General features: G+C 44.7%; 1 protein-coding gene across 9 annotated transcripts in view; it reads right to left on the bottom strand.

Moving 5' to 3' along the window:
* LOC129698790 (myosin light chain kinase, smooth muscle-like) overlaps nt 1–20329 on the bottom strand; it is a 258392-nt gene extending 238063 nt beyond the window's left edge. For 2 of the 9 annotated variants that reach the window (XM_055638065.1, XM_055638066.1), the window contains exons 1-2: nt 19533–20079; nt 3660–3738 (exon numbers count right to left, since the gene is read on the bottom strand). The gene's annotated coding sequence lies outside the window, so the exon portion shown is untranslated. The other 7 variants (XM_055638069.1, XM_055638071.1, XM_055638072.1 and 4 more) reach the window with 5 other exon arrangements.
* Nucleotides 20330–21172: the final 843 nt, after the last annotated feature.

The following is a 21172-nucleotide window of genomic DNA, read 5'->3' as shown; positions in this document are numbered from 1 at the left end:
GGGAATGATTATGGAGGGGCTGCAGTGCAGGGGATACCTGGGATTGGGGGATAAATTATGAGCATGGACAATTAACAGCAATTTAACTGATGCTCGTCTTCTGCTAATGAACATAATAGAGTAAATGGAAACTATTTATTCAAGTAGGTATCTGAAACAATCTTCAGATTAGATCTGGATAATTCAAGAAGTCTTTTTTCTTTCAAGAGAGAAAAATTGAATCAGCTGCATTCCCTCCAAGAGAGTGGGTGATGATCTGTTGGCTGCGATCCAATTGAATTCTAAAGCAGGTTTAGTTTAGTTTAGAGATACAGCATTGAAACAGGCACTTTGACATACCAAGTCTGCGCTGACTATCGATAACCTGTTCACACTAGTTCTATGTTATCCCACATTCTTGTTCACACTTTACACTAGAAGGAATACACTAGAGCCAATTAACCTACAAACCCATGTCTCTTTGTGATGTGGGAGAAAACCAGAGCACACTGAGAAAACCCACACAGTCAGAGGGAGAACATGCAAACTTCATATAGACAGAACCCAAGGTTTAGCTTAGTTTAGAGATACAGCATGGAACCAGGTCCTTCGACCCACCATGTAGGTATGTTACAATACTTACCTTCAGCGGCGCTGCAATTCTGCCACTGGCCATGTGCGTGATTTTGTCACCTTTGAGGGGGGGGGGGGTTAAAACGCGTTTTTTTTTCCTATCATCCTGGATTATATTTGGTTGGAGTGCAAGCTTTTCCTGAAGAATCGTTCCGACGGGCGTTCTGTGTGTATTTGTTTAATAAATGGCCCGACTAGGCGCTGGAGTCATTTTAAAATCAGCTTCTAAAGCCATCAACGCCGACAACGGGGACGGATTTCAGTTTGGGGACAGGTAAAATTGAATCTGAATCTGAATCTAAACGAAAGCCGTTTATTTTATGTATAAATGCGGTCCTTAAGATGCCTTTAGTTTACATTTTAAGTTGCGAAACTGTGATTTAGTCACCATACAAACCGGCAGTATTTTTGCTGCCAATATGGGGGTCTAAATCACCGCAAACCGCAACGTTCCAAATGGTCGCGTTCCAGAAAAACCCACTCGCAAGATGATTTAAATGGCCATTAATTTACAGGTATTAAACATTAAATTCCTTCCATTTGGCCTGTAAATCCATGACAATGAGATTTAAAAATTATGTTATATTGTGAATTCTTGTGTGAATGTTATTTGGACACTTAGGCTATTTAAAAATGTTAATCTATTCTTAAGAAATTGATAGATGTTGAGATCTAGAAATTGAATTTTGTAATTAGCTACAATTAGGTAACTAACTAATATGCTTTAATTTCAAGTCATCTAAGTAAGATTGTTTCATATTTGTTTCAGAATGCTTCAATCTATAATACCTGAAAATGTCTTTCAGTTCTCTTAATTTTTAAGAAAGTTATGGCCATTTGACTGTCCTCGATCACAGCTTTTGTGTTAAGTCAATGGAAAAGCAATAGGGAACAAGATGCTAATTTCCGAGTATGAAATTTGCCATAACATTTTTAATACTGAAGATATGAAAGTGAATTAGGTGTCAAATTAAACTTCTGTTTATGCTTTATCTGATGGGATAAATTAGACTTGATATTTAAAAACTCAAAATTTTGTAACATTGCTACACCATGCGAGTCCATTTCGGCCAACATTCACCAATACACTACTTCCATCCTACACACTCAGAAAAATTCACAGAAGCCAATTAAACTAAAAACACGCATAAGGAAACCAGAACACCCGGAGAAAACCCACGCGGTCACAGTGAGAACATGCAAACTCCGTACAGACAGCACCTGTAGTCAGGATCGAACGAACACGGGTCTCCGTCATATAGCAGCACTACCAACTGTGCCACTTTGCTCCTCTGGTGTCAGGCCTGAAGCTGAATGGCCTATTCCTGTTTCAAAAATCCCTCTCCATTACCCCATGATAGCTAAATCTTATTTTCTTGGTTTTCAAATTGTTTTTTTGTCCAATTGTCAAAATGCAGTTTTTGTTGTCAAACAAATAATAAGGGAGCTCAGGTCAGACTCCAGATATATCTACGTATTCATTCAAGGTAGCAGCCAAATATTTGTTAGACTCTGTCAGCCTCGGGATTTGAGCCTATGACCAGCTGTGATCCAGGTCTGTCTGCTGTTCTGGTAACAAGAGGCTACTGAAAAAGTATTATTTTGCAGCTCGAGAATTTAACTCTTGCCTTGTCTTACCCAGACCATCCGATCACTCAAATGCAACAACCAAAGCTGCAAAACCTGATGGGTTTACGGTGAGTAGGGAAATGATTTAATGGGAAGCCGAGGGATACGTTTTTCACACAAAGGGTGGTGGGTGCATGGAACAAGCTGCTGGAGGAGGTAGTTGAGGCAGGGACTAACATAACATTCAAGAAACATTTAGACAGGTATAGGGATAGGACAAGCTTAGAGGGATATGGGTCAAACGCAGGCAGGTGGGACTAGTGTTGGTCAGTGTGCGGAGATTGGGCCCGTTTCCTCACTTTATGACAATGATTCTAACCCAGAAGCACTTAATCATGAGATCCATGAAATGTTCCGCTTCAGCTCTACCCGTGAAAGGAATCACCGTTTCCTCAATGAGACTTAACTCAACCGTATAAAAATCTCCAATATCACGTAATACCTCTTCTCTTTCCTTTGCCTCTCCCACCCTGATCCACACACATTTCCCCCACTATCTCCCACCCCTCCCAATCACCTCGCTCCTTTCCCCTCCTTCATACACTCATCTCCCATCCCACAATTCCCCTTTTATCCACCCCTCTCTCTTCTCCCCTCAAACTTGTCCCCTTCCACCTGTATCCCTTCCTGTGGTTCTACATTTCAATCCTCTTCTCTCCTTATCCGATGCCCTTTTGCCACTTGTTTTCCAATCCCCCCGATTCCCCACCCCATGCCGCTCATCTCCATCTCACACTCCCTCTTCTTCCCTTTCTCATCAGTCAAAAGGTACAGAAGTGTGAAAACGCACTCCTCCAGATTCATGGACAGTTTCTACCCAGGTGTTATCAGGCAACTGAACCATCCTATCACCAACTACAGAGCGGTCCTGAGCTACTATCCAGCTCATTAAAGACCCATCTTTAATTGGACTCTACAGTACTATCTTGCACTAAACGTTATTCCCTTTACCCTTTATCTGTACATTGCAGGCAGCTTGATTGTAATCATGTATAGTTTTTTCTCTTAACTGGATAGCACACAACAAAAATGCTTTTCACTGTACCTCGGTACATGTGACAATAATAAACTAAACTGAATAAACTAAACCCATCACTTGCCAGGCTTTGGACTGTCCCCACCTCTCTTTTCCAGCTTTCTCCCTCCCCTGCTGCAATCAGTCTGAAGAAGGGTCCCGACCAGAAACATCACTCCCCAGATCATTCCCCAGATGCTGCCTGATCCTTTCAGTTACACCAGCACTTATTGTTTTGCAAAAGCCATTTTGCCTTTGGCTCCAACCTCTTAAACAGTACAGGTTTGTTCTTTTCGATTCATAAACTGCATCCTAGCTCAACTAATTGAGGTTTATCTTTCCCTTACAATGCTGCAAGTACTGTGGCATCAGGTTGAAAATCAAGGAAAAAGCACCAACTTACCACAGGATGCCTATGTGTTTGGAGCCTCCGGGTGGGCCAGGACTTAGCTGAACAGATTCTCACCAGAATAAATAGGAAGCTGAAAAAAATGTAAATATTTAAATGGAGGTAAGTTGCTATTGTCAGGTTGCCAAGTGCCAATACTACTTCCTGAATCTGTGCACAAGCCGTGAGCAGTGCAGATGATTAAGTGGCTATTTACATCAGCTCCTGTACGGATATCTAGTGCTTAAATCCACTTCAATCTCCTGGCAGCTTTAAACATAGCTTCTCTATGTTACACTGGATACCTTCAGTTAATATGCCCGACACTAAAGGAGGAAGGTTATGCTCAAAACCCAAGATTAGTGGCGGCCCTGACAGGTATTTTACCAGCTGAGGTGAGAGAATAAATGACTGTTATATTGAAGGAAATGGTACCGAGCAAAATATTTGCACTAACGTTTCTACTTCCTTAAAACCTGCGTCCTAAGGTTTTGAGGGATGCTCTGGTTACGATCTTCCAAAATTCCCTTGATTCTAGAAGATCCACGTGGATTGGAAAGCCTCATATGTTACGTAGAAACAAAGATGCTCGTTTAAAAAACAAATACACAAGGTACTGGAGTAGTTCAACGGGTCAGGCAGCATGGCTGGAGAACATGGATACGTATCATTTCAGGTCGGGACCCTTTTCCAGACTGATTGTGGTGCAGGAGTGGCGGTGGGAAAGAAAGCTGAAAGGACAAAGCCTGGCAAGTAATAGGTGGAGGTTACACAAAAAAGCTGGAGAAACTCAGCTGGTGCAGCAGCATCTATGGAGCGAAGGAAATAGGCGACGTTTCGGGCCGAAACCCTTCTTCAAACTGATCGGGGGCGGGGACAAGAAAGGGAAAAGGAGGAGGAGCCCGAAGGCTGGGGGATGGGAGGAGACAGCAGGGGGGCTGAGGAAGGGGAGGAGACAGCAAGGACTAACAAAATTGGGAGAATTCGATGTTCATGCCCCCGGGGTGCAGACTCCCCAAACGGAATATGAGGTGCTGTTCCTCCAATTTCCGGTGCTGCTCGCTGTGGCCATGGAGGAGACCCAGGACAGAGAGGTCGGAGACGGAGTGGGAGGGGGAGTTGAAGTGCTCAGCCACCGGGAGGTCAGCTTGGTTATTGCGGACCGAGCGGAGGTGTTCGACGAAACGATCGCCCAACCTCCGCTTGGTCTCACCGATACAGATCTGCTGACATCTAGAGCAGCGGACGCAATAGATGAGGTTGGAAGAGATGCAGGTAAACCTCTGTCGCACCTGGAACGATTGCTTGGGTCCTTGAACGGAGTCGAGGGGGGAGGTAAAGGGACAAGTGTTGCATCTCTTGCGGTTGCAAGGGAAAGTGCCCGGGGAGGGGGTGGACCGAGAGGGAAGGGAAGAATTGACAAGGGAGTTATGGAGGGAGCGGTCTTTGCGGAAGGCAGATATGGGGGGAGATGGGAAGATGTGGCGAGTGGGGGGGTCACGTTGGAGGTGGCGAAACTGACGGAGGATTACTTTTTGTATGTGACGGCTGGTGGGGTGTAAGGTGAGGACTAGGGGGACTCGGCCCTTGTTGCGAGTGCGGGGATGGGGAGAGAGAGCAGTGTTGCGGGGTATGGAAGAGACCCTGGTGCGAGCCTCATTTATGGTGGAGGAGGGGAACCCCCGTTCCCTGAATAATGAGGACATTTCAGATGTCCTGGTGTGGAACGCCTCATCCGTGGAGCAGATGCGGCGTAGACGGAGGAATTGGGAGTAGGGGATGGAGTCCTTACAGGAAGCAGGGTGGGAAGAAGTGTAGTCCAGATAGCCATGGGAGTCAGTGGGTTTATAGTGTATGTCGGTCAGAAGTCTATCACCTGCAATGGAGATAGTGAGGTCAAGGAATGGTAGGGAAGTGTCGGAAATGGTCCAGGTGTATTTGAGTGCCGGATGGAAGTTAGTGGTGAAGTGGATGAAGTCAGTCAGTTGTGTGCGGGTGCAGGAGGTGCCACCAAAGCAGTCGTCGATGTAGCGGAGGTAGAGGTCGGGGATGGGGCCCTGGTATGTATTGAACAAGGATTGCTCGACGTAACCTACAAATAGGCAGGCATAGCTGGGGCCCATGCGTGTGCCCATAGCTACGCCTTGTATTTGGAGGAAATGGGAGGAGTCGAACGTGAAGTTATTGAGGGTAAGGACCAGCTCCGCTAGGCGGAGGAGAGTGTCAGTGGCTGGGTATAGGTTGCTTCTCTGGTCGAGGAAGAACCGGAGGGCTATGAGACCATCGTGGTGGGGGATGGAGGTGTAGAGTGATTGGACGTCCATGGTGAAGATGAGGGGGTGAGGGCCTAGAGAATTGAATGCGCGGAGACGACGGAGAGTGTCTGAGGTGTCTTGAACATAGGTAGGGAGGGATTTAACCAAGGGTGATAGGATGGAGTCAAGGTATTTGGAAATGAGTTCGGTGGGGCACGAACAGGCAGAGACAATGGGTCTTCCGGGACAGTCAGGTTTGTGGATTTTAGGGAGAAGGTAAAATCGGGCTGTGCGGGGCTGGGGAACGATGAGGTTGGAGGCTCGGTCGGGTAGGGCATTGGAGTGGATGAAGTTGGTGATGGTGCTGGAGATGGTGGCCTGGTGCTCGTCAGTGGGGTCATGGTCCAGGGGTAAGTAGGAGGAGGTGTCCGATAGTTGGCGCGTGGCCTCAGCTTTGTAGAGATCGGCGCGCCAGACTACCACGGCACAAGGTCTTCAAAATTGAAACAAAGTTAGCGGTCAGGTATATCAAGTAATCATTTTCCCTCTTAAACACAAGTAATAGGTGGATATTGGTTGGGGTTGTTTGATAGCCAAATGGTTGGACAAAGGCCAAAGATGAAAAGACAGAAGGTGTGAGACAAAAGGATTGTGGGGTAGCAATGCTAGAGAAAGGCAGAAATAGGTGCGAGTGAGGAATAGTGTTTGACTGGACAGAGATTATTGAATGCTGATGTAAGGTCTTCAAAATTGAAACAAAGTTAGCGGTCAGGTATATCACGTAATCATGAAGGTAAATGAAATGTTGGCCTCCAAAACAAATTCAATGGAGAGAGGAACACTTAACGTTCCAGGTCCCTGAGTTGTTCTCAGATCTAGAAAGCTAACAATCAAAATGTTTAAAGTGGCAGCGAATCAAGGAGTGGTTGACAATAACTTATTTTACATTTCCAGCATGTTTTGTTTTTATTACAAAATCTCAACATGAGTCTGAATAAAGGCCCTGACCTGAAACATCACCGATGCATATTCACCAAAGATGTTGCCTGACTCGCTGAGTTACTCCAGCACTTTGGGTCTATTTTTCTCAACATGGGCAGTTTTTTTGGCATTTTGGTAAAAACAGGGAAGTTGTGCAGCTGCATGGGGCATTGGAGAGACCACACCTGGAGTGTTGCGTACTGGTTCTCCAGTTTAAGGAAGCATTTACTTATTGTGGAAGGTTCATGCAACAAAAGGGTTTCTTTATGAAGAAAGGTTGGACAGCTTTGAGAAATTCAAATGTGTGATCAACGTCACGTCAGCCCTTCTTTAGGAAGCACTACTTCAATAATAATGCAGTTGCCTCAAAACGTGATCAAAATTGATTATGAACATCATAGAAATTAAAACAAACTATTTGACTGAATCCGGGTTCTCCAATATTTCACTAGAACGATACCTGAATCTGCTTAAATGGGATTGAATAAAGGGCATGAAGTCTTCTGTCCAAAAGTAGTTTTCTAAACCACTAGGCTATTTATTAGTTGCATTCTAGACAGTCTGGACAACTTTTATAAAACCCACTACATTGTAATTTTCTAAGAGCTAGTTACCACTCAAGTCCACATTTAAAGTTTAAAAAAAGTTGTATTAAATACCTTAGGAGTAATGACCACAATTGTCACCTCCACACATGAATTATAACTTTCTATACATAGTACCTCATTACAGACAGTTACGTACACATGTTGCTGCTAAATTCTATGATTAAGAATCAGCAATGAATACTGAAATGTCCGGTTACGTTTATTAAATGTCATCAGAGTGATTTACCAGCAATTTCTCTCTGGAGTGAAGGCAGAGGCAAAGTCGACAGACATTACACACTTCAGTGAAATTTAGTAACTCAGAGACATTTTCTTCCAGACTTGGCCGCGGGTGTTGTTCCTTGCCAGCAAGCGACTCAAGTAAAAGAATGAGGGGGTATATTATACATGCAAGTAGTCTTTTACAACTGTGAAATCAAGAGTGTTTGAATGTGGTGGCCTCATTGAAGGATTAAGAGACTGCGCTGTTCTTGTTGCTAGGGTGGTGGAACAGAGACCGTCCGCATGTCAACTTGTTATAATGACATCAAATGCACGCAGCACTTCATGTCATGCGCCTACATCATGTGGATTGAAAGCACAAAAGTATTCACAAATGTTTTATCCCACAGTAGTTTGGACAAATTTGCAAAATAAATGCCTTGGAACAAAGTATATGCAACGTGAAAATGCAATGCAACCTAAAATCAATCCCATTAAAAATAGGCCCGTTGATTTTTCACTGCATGTATGGTCTTTTCACATTCATATCAACGAGCGTTACTTCTCCATTACTAAAGTATTTCCTTACTTAATTTTCACGAGTAACAATTTTGGATTGTAAAATATTTTAGAACAAGATTTGATAAGGAGGCACAGTGGTAGAGCTGCTGACTCTCAGCGCCAGAGACCAGGGTTGAATCCTGACCGAGGGTGCTGTCTGTGTGGAGTTGGCACCTTCTTCCTGTGACCACAGGGGTTTCACCCGGGTGTTCCGGTTTCCTCCCACTTGCCGAAAATGTGTGGGTTTGTGGGTTAATTGGCTTCTGTAATTAGCACCTTTGTGAGCAGGGAGTGGGTATCTTACACACTGGGGACAATTTACAATTTTTACTGAAGCCAATTAACCTACAAGCCTGCACATCTTTGAAAGGTGGGAGGAAACGGGGGCACCCGGAGAAAACCCACGTGGTCACAGGGAGAACGCTAATAACTCTGCACCTGTAGTCACGATCGAACCCGGGTCTCTGGCAATGTAAGGCAGCAACTCTACCGCTGAGCCACCGTGCCACCCTAAAGATGTAAAAGAAATGCAGTTTTGAAACTGGGTTGAAAGCAATTCAGCCATACTGCCGCAATTCTGAGATCAAAATAGCAACAAGTGCATGCTACAATTCTGTCGTATTTGCAGCAAGATGCTATGTCGGTGAAGTATTAGCTGGCTCCCTCAGGAAGTATGCACAGCAGTATGTCCATCAATGTGCAAGGCTCATTTGTAAACTAGCCCACTGTGATTAAGCTCAGTGGCCTGACCTTCCGTCGTTTTCATCTCAACCATGTGTTAAACAACTAGTAGAGCCACCCTCCAACTCCCCTCATCATGCCAGGCAGTGACGGACTGGGTCTAAAAATATTGGTTGCCAGGAGATAAAGGGGGCCCACTTCATCAGGGGCCCACTTGCCATTGGGCAAGCTGACACCTTGGCCAGTCCGCCACCGATGCCAGTAGAATGGGGATGGTGGGGGGAGGGGGTCACTGTCACAAGGTTTATTATTATTAATCCTTGGCATACAAGAAGAAACGGGGGAAGTAACTAGGGACAGTGAAACTGTGTGACATTATAACCTCATACATCGGGCGGCACAGCGGTAGAGTTGCTGCCAACCAGCATCAAAGGCTCAGGTTCGATCCTGCCTCGTGTGCTGACTGTACAGAGATTGTACCTTCTCCCTGTGATTGTGTGGGTCTTGTCCGGATGCTCCGGTTTCCTCCCTCATTCCAATGAGTTGTGGGTTAATGGGCTTCTGTAAATTACCCCTAGCGTGTAGGATGTGAAACTGGCATAACATTGAATTAGTGTACAGGAGATTGTTGGTCGGCATGGACTGGATGAGCCGAAGGACCCATTTGCACACTGTATCTCTAAATTAAACTAATCCCTCAATCTTATCATGGCCATCAGGCTAGACCAACATCCAATCAGGCAGGTCATTAAGTATATATGACGATTATAAACATGCTTTTGAAACACCAAATGTTGATCTGGGACGGGATACATGCTGTGGTACTAAACTGGTCATCCTTCCCTGGTACAGGACTGCGCAGGGCTGGTACACCAGGGCTGAATCTTGCATTGAATAAAAAATCCTGGAGTAACTCAGCAGGTCAGGCGGTATCCATGGAGAACATGGATAGGCGACATTTTGACCCTACTTCAGACTGATTGTAGTAGGGGATATAAAGCTATAGTTGGGTCTAGTATGGCTCAGGGCATAAGGTCATAAAGTCATGTGATAGAAGCAGAATTAGGCAATTTAGCCCATTGTCTATTCCGCCATTCAATCACAGCTGATCTATCTTAGCCCCCTTCCCCCCTTATGCCCCGAGCCATACTAGACCCAACTATAGCACAAAGTGTAGGAGCGGGCCCACAGGTGCGGGCCCAATTGGGAACAATTGTGGTGAGCTCCAGGTTCCCAGCCAAGGACTGTAGAATCATAGGAATACAAATAAAGTCTATTATAAACTTTATATCTCTATGGTTGAATGAAAAGTAATCAAAATGTGTGCTGAAAAGGTGCCTGCAAGTTAATGGACCAAACAGATCTCGGAGAAAACCCACACGGTCACGGGGAGAACGTACAAACTCCATACAGACAGTACCCGTAGTCGGGAGGGATCCAACCGAGTCTCCGGCACTGTAAGCGCGGTAAGCACAGTAAGGCAGCAACTCTACCGCTGCGCCACCGTACCGCCCTATCTATCTATCTATCTAATCTATCTTTTCCTCTCAACCCCATTCTCCTGCCTTCTCCCCGTCTTTTGCCACCCTTACTAATCAAGAACCTACCAAGATACCCAGACTTGGCCTCCATTGCTGTCTGTGGCAATGAATTCCATTGATTCACCTAAATAATTGTAGTGGTCAAATAATGCACAAACATAATTCCGACAACCCAGAACAAAATTTCACAATCTTGAACAAATAATGAGGTTTTTGAAAAAATGTAACAGGGAGACCATTTGTGGAAGCGTTCATTTAAAATCATTGATATACAGCCTTTCGGCCCAATCATGGCAAACCAAGATGTCCCATCAACACTGGTAATGCCTGCCTGCCTTTGGCCCATATCTCTTTTAATCTTTCCTATCCATGTACCTGTCCAAGCATCTTTTAAATATTGTTACAGTAACTGCCTCAATTACCTCCTCTGGCTGTTCATTCCATATACCCACCACCTTCTATGTGACATATAAACAGGCAGCAATGAGCACAAAACTACATTTTTGTGTATATTTGAGCTTCAGATTTTTTGTGAGCAAGTGAGCTTTAGCATGAGTGCTCATGAATATAAAGTGATTCAAGTATAAACTAAATAACACGCTGAAGTGAGTATTAAGCAAAAGCTGTTAACTTGCTATTACATCAGAAATGCATTAAGCCAAGTTGTTCATTTCCTTGCATTGTACAGTGAAAAACAATCAATGTTTACACAAGGTTTGTTTATTAATGTCTGCAGATTTTGAGAAAATGCTAATTATTGACTGGAAAGTCCTGGAAACTCGTGAGGCTTACATTATTTGGAGAGTAATGCTGTTGCAACATTAAAAATTGTCAACAGATTCTTATCCAAAGTAAAAGTTCCATCTATTCCAAATAAATATTTATTGAGAACTGGACCAAGGGGGACCCGTTGGGTCCCGTCCTCTCAACGCGCAGTTGTGGTGGGGGTGGGGTGTGGGGGGGAGCCTTCGGCGTCACACACACACTGACCCCCTGCTTGATATATTAATATTATTAATTTGCTCCTTTTACACCATCCCCCACCCTATCCACTCAGGGAGGGGGGAGCAGAGAGGGGGGGGGGGGCAGAGGGAGGGGGGGGGGGGCACAGAGAGGGAGGGAGGGGGACAGAGAGGGAGGGAGGGGGACAGAGAGGGAGGGAGGGGGACAGAGAGGGAGGGAGGGGGACAGAGAGGGAGGGAGGGGGACAGAGAGCTGCGCGTTGAAAACTCTCTGACATCATCCAGCTCGCTTCAGCACGTTAGATTTTAAAAAGATGTCAGGTTGGTGAACAATTTTAGTAAAAAACTCGGGAAATAATGAATCAATTTTCAGATGAGGGGATTTTCGAAATCATGAGGTAAATCTCTACCGGAATATGTAAAAATTTCACCGTTACCGCGTCGGGTTTTCAAGATGTGAATCACATATGAAAACACACACACACACACATCCAAGGTCAGAGTTTCAATAGTTATACATGATATGATATTGTCTGCTCGGTGCAGAAATATGGGCCGACGGGCCAGCCCTTGTGCCGCACTGTTCTATAATTTGGAAATATGATAAACTAAATTATATTCCTGAACATTTAAAGCAAAGGTGGGAGTTTCATGTAACTGATGGCCATTAGGAAACATATTCACATACCTTTGGATAAGTAAACAGAAGGTCAGTTATGGAATAAATGGAGAGTATGAGCACAAGCATGTTGTGTATAGTTTGGAAGACAAATTTCCAATTATAGACAACATCAGTGAATGAACTGCTCTGCTTTGTGACCATGAAATATGAACTACATTTAATATTATTGGAGGTAAATTGCTTACGGCTTATATTTCTCAATTACTTCTTGGTTTTAACTTTTATGATCCATTTGTCTAGAGAGAGCTGTGGAAACTTGTTGGGGCCTAATTGTTTATAATTGTGTAGCTTTCATTATTAGAGGGCTTATTAACAGGTAGCAACAAGTATTCTTCAGCCAAAACTCTGCATGTACGAGTGCCATAGAGAAAGTATTCATTCAAACATGCCTCGGGCAGTCACAAATATTTAATTTAAGGGACCAAGGAGACTTTTTTGGGCTGTGGCACATGATGCTGGTGTTGTACCTCATGCCTTTCATCCACTGTGATTCAAGGTACATACAAGTGCTGGTTTAGAACAAAATACACAAAGTGTTGAAGTAACTCAGCAGATCAAGCAGCATCTCTGGAGAACATAGACAGATGATGTTTCGGATCACGTTGGATCATTTAAGAAGTTTTGGAGACATGATTCTTGGGCTTTAGATTTTAGATGATATAAAGCTTCTGTGCTTTAATGGTGGATGGGTTAGTTTGGGTTTTCGCTGAGTACTGCATGGGTATTCTCCGGGTGCTCTGGTTTACTCCCACTCTCCAAAGCCATACTGGTTTGTAAGTTAATTGGCTTCTGTGAATTACAATTGTCCCTGGTGTGTAGGATAGTGCTAGTGTTCAGGGCAATTGGTGGTTAGCGCAGACTCAATGGGCTATAGGGCTTGTTTCCACACTATTAATAAGATCTAAACTGGTTTTCATGCAAGTCTGAAAAGAAAGGACAAAAAGAAGTCGGCTATTTAAAGTCAACATTCCAACATCTGTGGTTCCTTGCGTCTCCATTTTCAGAGAATGACAGTTCCAAACTTTGAGGCTAACCTGCAACCACGGAGGTTCTGTCACACCCAATGGTAGACCTGAATCTCCTACCATCTACATTCAAGGTGGATACAAGAGTCTGAAGAAGAGTCCCAACCCAAAAGGTCAACTATCTATGTTCTCCAGAGATGTTGCATGGCCCCCTCCAGTTACTCCAGCATTTTGTGTTACTCCAGCATTTGGTTTCTATCAATGATTCAGGGTGTTCTCAATAGAGCCACTCAGAGGTAACGATGTGACCCATCAGTCTAGTTTATTATTGTCACGTGTACCAAGGTACAGTGAAAAGCTTTTTGTTGTGTACTATCCAGTCAGCAAGAAGACAATACATGATTATAATCAAGCCGTCCAGTGTACAAATACAGGATAAAGGGTATAATATTTAGTTCAAGTGAGTCTATTGTCATGTGTCCCTGATAGGCCAATGAAATTCTTGCTTTGCTTCAGCACACAGAACATAGTAGACATTTACTACAAAACAGATCAGTGTGTCTATATACCATTATATAAATATATACACACATGAATAAATAAACTGATAAAGTACAAATAACAGATAATGGGTTGTTAATGATCAGAGTTTTGTCCGAGCCAGGATTAATAGCCTGATGGTTGTGGGGAAGTAGCTATTCCTGAACCTGGTTGTTGCAGTCTTCAGGCTCCTGTACCTTCTACCTGCAGGTAGCAGGGAGATGAGTGTGTGGCCAGGATGGTGTGGGTCTTTGATGATACTGCCAGCCTTTTTGAGGCAGTGACTGCGATGAAAGGAAGGTCAGAGCCGATGATGGACTGGGCAGTGTTTACTACTTTTTGTAGTCTTTTCCTCTCCAGGGCGCTCAAGTTTCTGAACCAAGCCACGATGCAACCGGTCAGCATGCTCTCGACTGTGCACCTGTAGAGGTTAGAGAGAGTCCTCCTTGACAAACCGACTCTCCGTAATCCTCTCAGGAAGTAGAGGTGCTGATGTGGACTTTAGAAGGAGTAGGATGGGGACATGCATAATTGCATCAGTGTTCTCGGACCAGGAAAGATCTTCAGAGATGTGCACGCCCAGGAATTTGAAGCTCTTGACCCTTTCAACAATCGACCCGTTGATATAAACGGGACTGTGGGTCCCCATCCTACTCCTTCTAAAGTCCACAATCAGTTCCTTGGTTTTGCTGGTGTTGAGGGCCAGGTTATTGGGCTGGCACCATATGGACAGTTCAATCTCTCTTCTATACTCCGACTCATCCCCATCAGTGATACGTCCCACAACCGTGGTGTGGTCAGTGAACTTGATGATGGAGTTCGCACTGTGACTGGCTACGCAGTCATGAGTATAGAGTGGGTATAGCAGGGGGCTGAGCACGCAGCCTTGAGGTGCTCCCATGCTGATTGTTATCGAGGCTGACACATTTCCACCAATACAAACAGACTGTGGTCTGTGAATGAGAAAGTCGAGGATCGAATTGCAGAGGGATGCGCAGAGACCCAGTTCTGCGAGTTTGGTAACCAGCTTGGATGGGATGATTGTGTTGAATGCCGAGCTGTAATCAATGAATAACAGCCTGACATATGAGTTTTTGTTGTCCAAGTGGTCCAGAGCAGAGTGGAGAGCCAGCGAGATCGCATCCACCGTTGATCTGTTGTGGCTGTACGCGAACTGCAGTGGGTCCAGGTTTTTGTCGAGGTAGGAGTTGATTTGCTACATGATCAAACTCTCAAAGCACTTCATCACCACCGGCGTTACTGCCACTGGTCGATAGTCATTGAGGCACGTCACCTTACTCTTCTTGGGCACTGGTATAATTGATGCCTTTTAAAGCAGGTGGGAACCACAGACCTCAGAAGTGATAGGTTGAAAATGTCCGTAAAAACTCCAGCCAGTTGGTCCGCACAGGTTTTTAGAACACGACCGGGTATACCATCAGGTCCAGGCACTTTTCGAGGGTTCACCCCTCTGAAGAATTTCCTGACGTCGGCCTCTGTGACTGAGACTGAAATACCATCACAGCGAATGGGGGCTCGGGAATGTAAAGTCCCAAAAAGTGCAATTAAAGATAGTTCGAAGGTCTATAATGAGGTAGAAGGGAGGTCTGGCCCACTCCCTGGTTGATGAGAGGACCGTTCAGTCCATACCGACCTACGATCACCCCATATACTAACAATATCCTACACACTAGGTCACAGGAAGAACAGACACAATCCACACAGACAGCACCCATAGTCATGATCTAACCCAGATCTCTGGCGTTATAAGACAGCAACTCTACCGCTGCGCCACCGTGCCGACCCTGCAGAATAATGCAAGACCCAAGAGTGAGGTGATTTCCATGCCCAATCCAAATGTTATTAACTCATGTTGGGATATTACACAGAAACGTTTTCTCTCTATACCATTGGTGATTGTACCATTGAACTGAGGCAGATTATTGAGTGATTGAAAATCTTGAATTAAAGCAGTGTATATATTTTTTTTATTTACCAAAGATCTTTGGACCATTGATAATGTTTAAAGGAGCCACCACATCTGGCTAGGCCTGCTGGATCTACCTATGGCTAACCATTTTAACTCCCCTTCCCATTCCTACATTGAACTGGGTCGCCTCCATTACCTGTCCGGAGACAGTTACATGGATAGGAAAGGTTTAGAGTGATGTGGGCCAAATGTGGGCAAGTAGGACTAGTACTGTAGATGGGGCATCTTGGTCAGCATGGACGCGCTAGGCCAAAGGGCCAGTGACTCTGCATGATTTTGAGGCCACATTCCAAATGGAGTTACAGCACATTACATTTCACTTGGATAGCTTCCAACCCAATGGTATGAATATTGAATTCTCCAATTTTAGGTAACACCCCTCTCTTCCTTTTCCCCTTACCCCCATCCCCTTCCATCTATATCCCTCCCTCTGACGTCACATGTCATTCATTTTATTTCCCTTTCTGACACCCTTTTATCTGCTTTTCATCTCTGGCCTTTGTCAATGAATCTGCCACAAAAAAAACCTCTCAAGTGTATCCACTTAGCAGTGCCAGGCTTTGTCCCACCTCTTTTCCAGCTTTCTTCCCCTTATTGCAATCAACCTGAAGAAGGGTCTAGAGGCAAAAGGTTGCCAATCCATGTCCTCCGGAGATGCTACCTGATCCGGAATTACACCAGCACTCTCTACATTCTTTTTTTTAACCCACCAATTTTGTTACCCAACTGACTTCCAGTCATTTGTTTAAAAATGTAGGAAACTAATTAGCCATAACTAACAACATTTCCACAGTTGGGAGCCATGCAGCAACAACTATCTAATCACAGAAACTTTTAAAACTTCTTGTTCACGTTAGTATGTCAACAATCTACCCTTCCCCTGCCACTTGCCAAACTTATGCCAACAGCACGAATGAGTTGTCTGATTGTAATTGAGAAAAGAACGTGTTCTGTTGGAGAGGTAGAGCAAAGACTTGATTACAGTATGCTCAATGGTGAAACTAAATAAATCTTGCACTGAGCACAGCAAGGTGTGGAGGAGGATCTGCCTCAAATACACGATCTCAACCCTCCTAGTGGGCCAACCCACCAAGAGACCATTCCTTCTCCATCAGCAGGGAAATCATCAGATGTTCACTCTACCTTGGTTACCTCAGAAGTTAATTGCAAGACCACAAGGAACCACACAAAGCCCCTCTCCAGAACATGACCACAGAACCACAAGCCAAATGAGCAGAATTAGGCCCCCACCCTAATCATTCTACTATTCCATTGTTCGCATCTTTGAATCCGTCGATAGCACATCTTCCCCAGCCAACAATGGACCATTATGGACTCCACCCTTCCCGAGGTCATCTGTTGCCGGTCTTGTTTTGTTCCGGCCTTCTCTATCTTTCAGTCTGAAGAAGGATTCCGACCTGAAATGTCACCTATTCCTTTTCACCAGAGATGTTGAGTTACTCCAGCATTTTGTGTCTATCTTCAGAATTAGGCCATTCTGTTCATCGAGTCACCCATTTATTCATGAATGATTTAATTTCCCCTCTCAACCTCATTCCTCTGCCTTCTCCCCATAAGCTATGACACCTTACTAAATCGAGAACTTATCAATCTCTGATTTAAAAGTACCCAATGTTTTGGCTTCCACAGGCGACTGTGGCAATACATTCCACAGATTCAGCACCCTCTGGCTAAAGAAATTCCTCCTCAACCCAATTATAAAGGTACAACTTTTTATTCTGAGGTGATGCCCTCTGGTTCTATACTCTCCCATTACTGGAAACATCCTCTCCACATACACTCTCTCCAAGCCTTTAATTATCCAGTAGGCTTCAATGAGATCACCCCCCCCCCCCTCTAAAATCCAGCTAGTACAGGTCCCGAGCTGCCAAACACTCATAAATTCCAGGCGCGGAAATCCTAATCAAAACATGGGGGGGACACAATTCTTGGCGGCCCCACACGCGCACACACATGCACGCGCGCACAAGCGCACACATGCGAGGCTTCGGCCGTGGGCCTTGTGGACGGTAACATCGGGAGCTGACCTGGTTGGTGACGGACTCCGAACTCCAGCAACAGCAGCTTCGTCCGCCCCGAATCGTGGGGCTTGAATCGGCCCGTTCACGGGGTCTTTCATCGGCTGGCGGGGGCTTCGACATCGGGAGCCTCGATCGCCTCGATGCAGCGAACGGGCCAATTCAGCCCTTGGAAAGCGTCTGATAAAGTCCGGATTACAAAACATGGGGGGGGGGGGGGGGGGGGGGGGATTGTCCCCCACCTCTCAAAGCATGGAAGGGGACATTCCCCCCGTTCCCCCCCCCCCCCCCCCCCAAGATTTCCGCTCATGCATTAACCTAATCATCCACAGGATCATTTTCATAAACCTCCCCTGGATCCTCACCAACACCAGCACATCCTTCCTCAGAACTGCTCACAATACTAAATAACGTGGTCTGACCAGCGCTTTATAAAACCTTAACATAACACCCTTGCATAATTTCCCCTCAAAATGATTGCTAGTTAGGGGTTAACGGAATAAAGTTGCCAAAAGTATTTTTTAAATAGATCAAAAGTGCAAACAATTTGAAAAAAAAATCGAAACCCCATCACCTTAACTTTGTATTTTAATTGCTTATAGCAACCGAGATCTTGTTCTCTTCAGCATTTAATGATCTTGCTGAAGGCCTCAATGTTAAAAGGTCTTAATTAAACTTGTAAATATCGAGGTGGCATTAACCACTATAACATAGAAAGATGAAGGAAACTTTTTACAGTCCACTCAAAAATATTGAAAGCGCCCTCTGCACATGTAATGTTGTCATTCCACACGTGGGGAATAGGATAAATTCCATCAGAGATTTTCATTCATCCAGCTCACACTTCAATGTGGTACTTGAGGTAAACACACCAGAGCAATGAGTGAGGGTTTATGTTACCATGTATTATTTTTTTTAATTAATACCTATTGTCAGAGGAGTATTATATTACTTCATGCTCCATTCAAAACTGTTTCAAAACGCATGCCCATCAGGCATATAAAGGTTGCTGACTACCACGTATCATTGTAAGCATACAAAGATGTACATGGTGAAAAGGCACGTATACTCCTATTATCGGCTTGGTATGCAAGACTTTTTTTTTGCTCTTTTATCTCCACCAACAAAATGTTGACAAATGTGCTTTTAATAATGACTGCCTCCTTTCATCAGTGCAAGCAAAGCACAGGGGAAAGCAGCCACATAATCAAGGACCACTCACACCCGGGTCATTCTCTTGTCTCCCCACTCCCTTGGAACAGAAGCTACAACGCTCGAATGCACTTACCACCAGATCCAAATAAAAGCGTCTTCCCTACTGTTATCAGACTATGGGATAAAATTTAATTCCCATTCTTCCAATTTACTTGGTTGAGGCTCTTGCAGTTTGAAAAAAATAAGCTCTGCAGTCCACAACAGTATATTCTACACTGTTTATTTTCTCGTTTGTTCTACCTGTTGTACTCACGATTTACTTGGATGGCACGCAAAACATTTGTTCCACTGTACAGAAAACTAGTAACTCAGCGGGTCAGGCAGCATGTCTTGAGGGAATGGACAGGCGACGTTCCGGGTTGAGACCAAACACTTTTTTGGTGACAAACTGTTATGCACAAGTTTCCAACATCTGCAGTTCGTCGTGTCTCCTGTTTTCATTGTATCTCTTTCGCGTGACGATAATAAACCAATGCCAATAAACAAAATACCCCAAATGGCACAAGACTGTTTCTTAAAACCTTGAACTTAATCAGATTTTTCAAGAAAAAAAAGTTTGCATGGGTGTCTTAAATAAATGCAAATTTCCTGAGAAAGGAGTATTGGTAGAAATCGTCTGCTTTCAGCAGGACTGCCGGGGATGCCACAACGCTGTAGAAACACTGACCTTTCGGCAAGAAGGCTCCCGGGGAAGTTAAAGACTCTGCTCGCCGCCTCTCTGCGGAACTGCACCGGCTGCGCTTCAGTGAGACTCAGAGTCGAGCTCACACGCTGTGTTCGCGGCCACGGAATCAGCGGCGACCCACTGTAACTCCCGCCTGTCCACACAGCCGTGTTGCTTTCTGCCACTCTGCTCGAAATCCCCCCACTGAAACCAAGGTGCGACTGTGTGTTGCGGGTAGTAGGAACAGGTTAGCTGTCCAGAAACAGACGGAATACTCACTCCTGCCCCCACTGCCAGCGCCAGGACTCTGCTGCAATCTAAATATTCAGGCTAATTCCCTTCGCCACGCTACTGTCCCTGAAACTTCAGTCGGCTTGCTGCCTCGGGCAATATACAATGCTGACTCAATCCCAGGTAAATCTCAGGCACACTAGGAGATTGGTTTCTGAGATGAATTGAAACATAAACTGAGTACTAGCATAGATTATTTTTTAAAAAGCACCCTCTATTTATTTGGTAATCAAAATTAAACTTGGGAATATGAAAACAGTCACTTATTGAAGGTTAAGTCGTTGAGAGTGTTATACTTACTGAAGGAGCGGCTGTGTCAGTGGGGAACCCGCGCCCTCTGCGCGTTTGTCGGGAGTTTCAACGCGATTTACGAACACAAGGTGTTCCTGGAGTCCAATTGCGATACGAAGAGGGATCACGGCGCCGTGATATATGGCGCTCAAAACATTTCTGGCCGCATTCACAGTTTTAGCCACTGTCAGCCTTATAAGGCAATGTGTTCATCTTTCTGTGGAAAGCGGTGGACTTTCAGGGGAAAAAAACCCAAACTACACGGATTTGAACACGGGGTGTGTTGCTGTCAAAGGGAGGCAACGCGCTGGCTAATAGAAGAGTGCATATCCTACAGAAAGCAACAGGGTACACGGGGTGGGGGTATCAGACCAATGCACTGTTGGGCGATGGGGATATCAAAGCCCAGCGTGTGATACAATAGGAATCACTCAAGCACAGTCAGAATCACAGCGAGCACTCAGTCCATCTAACCAACAGCATGGGGAAATCAGGGCAACGTTGGTTGAACCAGAACTCAGGGACAACATGGGATGTCAAACAGCACAACAGTTCACCATCTAAGCCGAGCCCAGAAACAACCTGGAATATCAAACAGGGTCAAACAGAATTGAAGATAGGATAATGGAATCATAGGAAACCATTCAACCCATTCTGACTTGCTGGTACATTTTTTTCTCCCAAATATTATAAATCTATGTCCCTTGTTTTTTTTTCTACATTTGAGTGTTTTACGACATGAAAATGTATACTGCCCCTCGAAATGGATGCCATTAATTTCCCAGCATCAGAGTTCAACTGTGGGCCTGCTTCAATTATGTTCAAACAGATGCTGGAAAATCGAAGGTACACAAAATTGCTGGAGAAACTCAGCGCGTGCAGCAGCATCTATGGAGCGAAGGAAATAGGCAACGTTTCGTGCCAAAACCCTTCTTCAGATAATCTTCAATTATCCCTGACTTACTAAAACAATGGCACAAAATTACGCAAAGAACGGTTCCCACCTGTTCATTCCTTCCCCAGATGCTGCTTGACCTGCTGAGTTCCTCCAGTACATTATT

Source organism: Leucoraja erinacea, chromosome 7 (genome assembly GCF_028641065.1).
Source record: "Leucoraja erinacea ecotype New England chromosome 7, Leri_hhj_1, whole genome shotgun sequence".
Classification (NCBI taxonomy): domain Eukaryota; kingdom Metazoa; phylum Chordata; class Chondrichthyes; order Rajiformes; family Rajidae; genus Leucoraja; species Leucoraja erinaceus.
Note: the sequence above shows the minus strand (reverse complement) of the source record. Positions and strands in the feature narration are given on the sequence as shown.